The sequence below is a fragment of the Bombina bombina genome, chromosome 3, assembly GCF_027579735.1.
Source record: "Bombina bombina isolate aBomBom1 chromosome 3, aBomBom1.pri, whole genome shotgun sequence".
In the NCBI taxonomy this organism is placed as follows: domain Eukaryota; kingdom Metazoa; phylum Chordata; class Amphibia; order Anura; family Bombinatoridae; genus Bombina; species Bombina bombina.
The window spans coordinates 33297907-33304248 of record NC_069501.1 but is presented as its reverse complement, the minus strand read 5'-3'; the positions used below and the strand labels follow the sequence as shown (position 1 = coordinate 33304248).

Here is a 6342-nt window from a genome sequence, read left to right as displayed (position 1 = left end):
GTGCAGGAGGCAGGCACGGATGGAATGTGCAGGAGGCAGGCACAGATGGAATGTGCAGGAGGCAGGCACGGATGGAATGTGCAGGAGGCAGGCACAGATGGAATGTGCAGGAGGCAGGCACAGATGGAATGTGCAGGAGGCAGGCACAGATGAAATGTGCAGGAGGCAGGCACGGATGGAATGTGCAGGAGGCAGGCACAGATGGAATGTGCAGGAGGCAGGCACGGATGGAATGTGCAGGAGGCAGGCACGGATGGAACGTGCAGGAGGCAGGCACGGATGGAATGTGCAGGAGGCAGGCACAGATGGAATGTGCAGGAGGCAGGCACAGATGGAATGTGCAGGAGGCAGGCACGGATGGAAAGTGCAGGAGGCAGGCATGGATGGAACTTGCTGGAGGCAGGCAAGGATGGAACTTGCTGGAGGCAGGCAAGGATGGAACTTGCTGGAGGCAGGCAAGGATGGAACTTGCTGGAGGAAGGCAAGGATGGAACTTGCTGGAGGCAGGCAAGGATGGAACTTTCAGGAGGCAAGATAGGTACAACAACAAGCTGGCAGTAGAGGTAGAAAGGCAGAGTCCAAAAACAGGTACTGAAGATGATTGTACGGAATCTGACTGTAGATGACTTATTGAGTAGAAGAATTATAGAGCAGACTGTATATGGCTCTTCGTCTGAAGTTTTTAAGCAGGACATTCCGATGCAAGTTGATGTCCCCTTCATTGTTATACTTGGTACTTTCCAACTTCTGCCTGGTTAAATCTATAATCATCACTTTCTCTGTAATAAAAACAAATAGTCTTAAAATAGAAAGAGCTACATTCAGTTAGTAAAACAATGTCTATCGCCAGTGATTTGGTTTAAGTGATGGTAAACTTCCGCCATTATATAAACAGATCCTGACAGTTATTGATATTTTAGATGGAGTTTAATTCATAAGTTGTAATGAAGATGGGCTGTAACTTGCTTTTGAATATAGATATGAAACTCAAATTCCCAACGCTCCACTGCCCACTTCAAAAGTAAATTTTTATGTGAGCTAAAGGTTTGAATTGTTGTCCAATCAGCGCTCTACCCATATGGCACTTTTGTTGTAGCTATAGCGCTGATTGGAGAACAATTCAAAACATTAACTCACAGAAACTGACTTTTGAAGTGTGTGGAAAACTATTATAGCGGAACTTCATTACAACTGATGAATTAAACTCCATCTAAAATATCACTAACATTCCGGATCTGTTTATAAGGGGAAAGTTTACCATCACTATAAATATAAGGGTTTTGCAGTCAGTAGGCATGATCAGTATCTTAATATACATTACTTAGTCTATAAATAAGTGTTTAAGCCCCACATAGGGGTTAAATAACATATTACCAGCTCTGGATTGGCAATGCACTACTGGTCTGCAGCTGAACATGGCCCCTGACCCAAGCATGTGCAGCATGTGTGTGTGTAACCTTTTAGATACAATAAGAACATGCTCTAACTCTACCACAGTAACATGTCCCTTTAAGCATTTCAGATACGCATTCTGTACACAATAGTGATACAACTGCACTAGACTTAAATAATGTACAGAGATCATTTCTTGGGGTAGATTCAAAGACACCCGCGATGTTGCAGAGGGGTTGTGCTGTATTTATTGAACATTGCTAAACAAATCATTTTGAGTTTATCTTTAGTTCCTGTCATTAATATCTACAGATGCCCGAGGAGCCCATGCAGTGCATGATAATATCTCATGCATCAAACCACTAACAACACAATAATGATACACGGGACATGTATGAAATGCACTTGCACATCGTATCACTATTTTAAAGCTGCTGAGGTTGTCTTGTTTTGCTTTCTGTTTAACCCCTTTCCAAAGTTAGGACGTTCCATGCCGTCCTAAATGCACTGGGCTTTAGCACAGTTAGGACGGCAGGGAACGTTTTTGCCATTTGTACCGTAGCCAACAGCACTTCCTGAATAGGATCACGGCCTGGAGGCAGTGCCTAGTGTCATAGACACACCACCCTGAACTGATCCCAATGTTGAAATCTCATGATCACATGTTTTTCCTTTGTAGACAAATTAGGCCTGTCATGAAAGGGTTAAAGTGAAGGTCTATTTTGACGAATTAGTGCCCGGTTTTTAATAATCCTATTAAAAACAAGGGCACTTTAATTCATCAAAATTGACATTTCAAGCGTTTTCTTCAAAAACTTACCTTTTATCCTGCTGCTCCATCGATTCCCCCAGCCGTTGGAAGCCTCTGCTTACGTCAGAAATGACTAATCCGGCTTCCTCCAATCACAGCGTTCCCCCCCCTAGGGGGATCATGGCCTAAAGCAAACGCTGTGATTGGATGAAGCCGGATTTGTCATTTTGGACCCACAAAGAGGTCTTGCGACGGGCTGAGGAAGCTCTGCAGCGGCTTTCAGGATTAAAAGGTACGTTTTTGAAGACATTTTGATGAATTAAAGTGACCTTGTTTTTAATAGGATTATTAAAAACCGGACACTAATTCGTCAAAATAGACCTTCACTTTAATGGTTTTCTAGATTTGTTTTGTGCATATGTAAGTGTTTACTGTTTTATAGAGGGTGGTGTTTAGTGTTACTGTGTTTTGTGCATATGTTAGTGTATACTGTTTTATAGAGGGAGGTGTTTAGTGTTACTTTGTTTTGTGCATATGTTAGTGTATACTGTTTTATAGAGGGAGGTGCTTAGTGTTACTTTGTTTTGTGCATATGTTAGTGTGTACTGTTTTATAGGGGGAGGTTTTTAGTTTTACTGTGTTTTGTGCATATGTTAGTGTGTACTGTTTTATAGAGGGAGGTGTTTAGTGTTACTGTGTTTTGTGCATATGTTAGTGTGTACTGTTTTATACAGGGAGGTGTTTAGTGTTACTGTGTTTTGTGCCTATGTTAGTGTATACTGTTTTATAGGGGGAGGTGTTTAGTGTTACTTTGTTTTGTGCCTATGTTAGTGTATACAGTTTTATAGAGGGAGGTGCTTAGTGTTACTTTATTTTGTGCATATGTTAGTGTGTACTGTTTTATAGAGGGAGGTGTTTAGTGTTACTGTGTTTTGTGCCTATGTTAGTGTGTACTGCTTTATAGAGGGAGGTGTTTAGTGTTACTGTGTTTTGTGCCTATGTTAGTGTGTACTGTTTTATAGAGGGAGGTGTTTAGTGTTAATGTGTTTTGTGCATATGTTAGTGTGTACTGTTTTATAGAGGGAGGTGTTTAGTGTTACTTTATTTCTCTTGTTAAGTGTATCCAGTCCACGGATCATCCATTACTTGTGGGATATTCTCCTTCCCAACAGGAAGTTGCAAGAGGATCACCCACAGCAGAGCTGCTATATAGCTCCTCCCCTAACTGCCATATCCAGTCATTCTCTTGCAACTCTCAACAAAGATGGACGTAGTAAGAGGAGAGTGGTGTATTATAGTTAGTTTTTTAACTTCAATCAAAAGTTTGTTATTTTTAAATGGTACCGCAGTGTACTGTTTCATCTCAGGCAGCATTAGAAGAAGAATCTGCCTGTGATTTCTATGATCTTAGCAGAAGTAACTAAGATCCACTGCCGTTCTCACATATTCTGAGGAGTGAGGTAACTTCAGAGGGGGAATGGCGTGCAGGTTTTCCTGCAATAAGGTATGTGCAGTTAACATATTTCTAGGGATGGAATTTGCTAGAAAAATGCTGCTGATACCGGATTAATGTAAGTTAAGCCTTAAATGCAGTGATAGCGACTGGTATCAGGCTTATTAACAGAGATACATACTCTTATAAAAGTGTAATATAAAACGTTTGCTGGCATGTTAATCGTTTTTATATATGTTTGGTGACAAAACTTATTGGGGCCTAGTTTTTTTTCCACATGGCTGGCTTGATTTTTGCCTAGAAACAGTTTCCTGAGGCTTTCCACTGTTGTAATATGAGTGGGAGGGGCCTATTTTAGCGCTTTTCTGCGCAGCTAGAATTACAGACTGAGACACTCAGCTTCCTTCTGCATGATACAGGACATCTCTGAAGGGCTCAAAAGGCTTCAAAAGTCGTGTTTGAGGAGGGTAACAACCACAGTAGACTGTGGCAGTTGTTGTGACTGTGTTTAGAAAACGTTTTTGCCATTTATTATTCCGTTTTTGGTATTAAGGGGTTAATCATCCATTTGCAAGTGGGTGCAATGCTCTGCTGACTTGTTACATACACTGTAAAAATTTCGTTAGTGTAACTGCCTTTTTTCACTGTTATTTCAAATTTTGTCAAAATTTGTTTCTCTTAAAGGCACAGTAACATTTTTTTATATTGCTTGTTAACTTGCCTTAAAGTGTTTTCCAAGCTTGCTAGTCTCATTGCTAGTCTGTACAAACATGTCTGAAACAGAGGATACTTGTTCATTATGTTTAAAAGCCATGGTGGAGCCCCATAGGAGAATGTGTACTAAATGTATTGATTTCACCTTAAACAGTAAAGATCAGTCTTTATCTATAAAAGAATTGTCACCAGAGGGGTCTGTCGAGGGGGAAGTTATGCCGACTAACTCTCCCCACGTGTCGGACCCTTTGCGTCCCGCTCAAGGGACGCACGCTAATATGGCGCCAAGTACATCAGGGACACCCATAGCGATTACTTTGCAGGACATGGCTGCAATCATGAATAATACCCTGTCAGAGGTATTATCCAGATTGCCTGAATTGAGAGGCAAGCGCGATAGCTCTGGGGTTAGACGAGATACAGAGCGCGTAGATGCTGTAAGAGCCATGTCTGATACTGCGTCACAATATGCAGAACCTGAGGACGGAGAGCTTCAGTCTGTGGGTGACGTCTCTGAATCGGGGAGACCTGATTCAGAGATTTCTAATTTTAAATTTAAGCTTGAGAACCTCTGTGTATTGCTTGGGGAGGTATTAGCTGCTCTGAATGACTGTGACACAATTGCAGTGCCAGAGAAATTTTGTAGGCTGGATAAATACTATGCAGTGCCGGTGAGTACTGATGTTTTTCCAATACCTAAAAGGCTTACAGAAATTATTAGTAAGGAGTGGGATAGGCCCGGTGTGCCCTTTTCCCTACCTCCTATATTTAGAAAAATGTTTCCAATAGATGCCACTACACGGGACTTATGGCAGACAGTCCCTAAGGTGGAGGGAGCAGTTTCTACTTTAGCAAAGCGTACCACTATCCCGGTTGAGGACAGTTGTGCTTTTTCAGATCCAATGGATAAAAAATTAGAGGGTTACCTTAAGAAAATGTTTGTTCAACAAGGTTTTATTTTACAGCCCCTTGCATGCATTGCGCCTGTCACTGCTGCGGCGGCATTCTGGTTTGAGGCCCTGGAAGAGGCCATCCATACAGCTCCATTGACTGAAATTATTGACAAGCTTAGAACTCTTAAGCTAGCTAACTCATTTGTTTCTGATGCCATTGTTCATTTGACTAAACTAACGGCTAAGAATTCCGGATTCACCATCCAGGCGCGTAGGGCGCTATGGCTCAAATCCTGGTCAGCTGATGTGACTTCAAAGTCTTAATTACTCAACATTCCTTTCAAGGGGCAGACCTTATTCAGGCCTGGTTTGAAAGAAATTATTGCTGACATTACTGGAGGTAAGGGTCTTACCCTTCCTCAGGACAGGGCCAAATCAAAGGCCAAACAGGCTAATTTTCGTGCCTTTCGAAATTTCAAGGCAGGTGCAGCATCAACTTCCTCTGCTTCAAAACAAGAGGGAACTTTTGCTCAATCCAAGCAGGCCTGGAATCCTAACCAGTCCTGGAACAAGGGCAAGCAGGCCAGAAAGCCTGCTGCTGCCTCTAAGACAGCATGAAGGAGCGGCCCCCAATCCGACAACGGATCTAGTAGGGGGCAGACTCTCTCTCTTCGCCCAGGCGTGGGCAAGAGATGTTCAAGATCCCTGGGCGTTGGAGATCATATCTCAGGGATATCTTCTGGACTTCAAAGCTTCTCCTCCACAAGGGAGATTTCACCTTTCAAGATTATCTGCAAACCAGATAAAGAAAGAGGCATTCCTAAGCTGCGTACAAGATCTCCTTGTAATGGGAGTGATCCATCCAGTTCCGCGGACGGAACAAGGACAGGGGTTTTATTCAAATCTGTTTGTGGTTCCCAAAAAAGAGGGAACCTTCAGACCAATTTTGGATTTAAAGATCCTAAACAAATTCCATCATTCAAAATGGAAACTATTCAAACCATTTTACCCATGATCAAAGAGGGTCAGTACATGACCACAGTGGACTTAAAGGATGCCTACCTTCACATTCCGATTCACAAGATTCATCATCAGTTCCTGAGGTTTGCCTTTCTAGACAGGCATTACCAATTTGTAGC

General features: G+C 42.3%; 1 long non-coding RNA gene across 1 annotated transcript in view; it reads right to left on the bottom strand.

Annotated features, from left to right (window-relative positions):
* Positions 1–754: 754 nt before the first annotated feature.
* Positions 755–6342, bottom strand: part of LOC128651476 (uncharacterized) — a 31382-nt gene continuing 25794 nt past the window's right edge. The window contains exon 3 of the long non-coding RNA XR_008401092.1: positions 755–779. This is a non-coding gene — a long non-coding RNA (uncharacterized LOC128651476). The remainder of the gene's footprint in view (positions 780–6342) is intronic.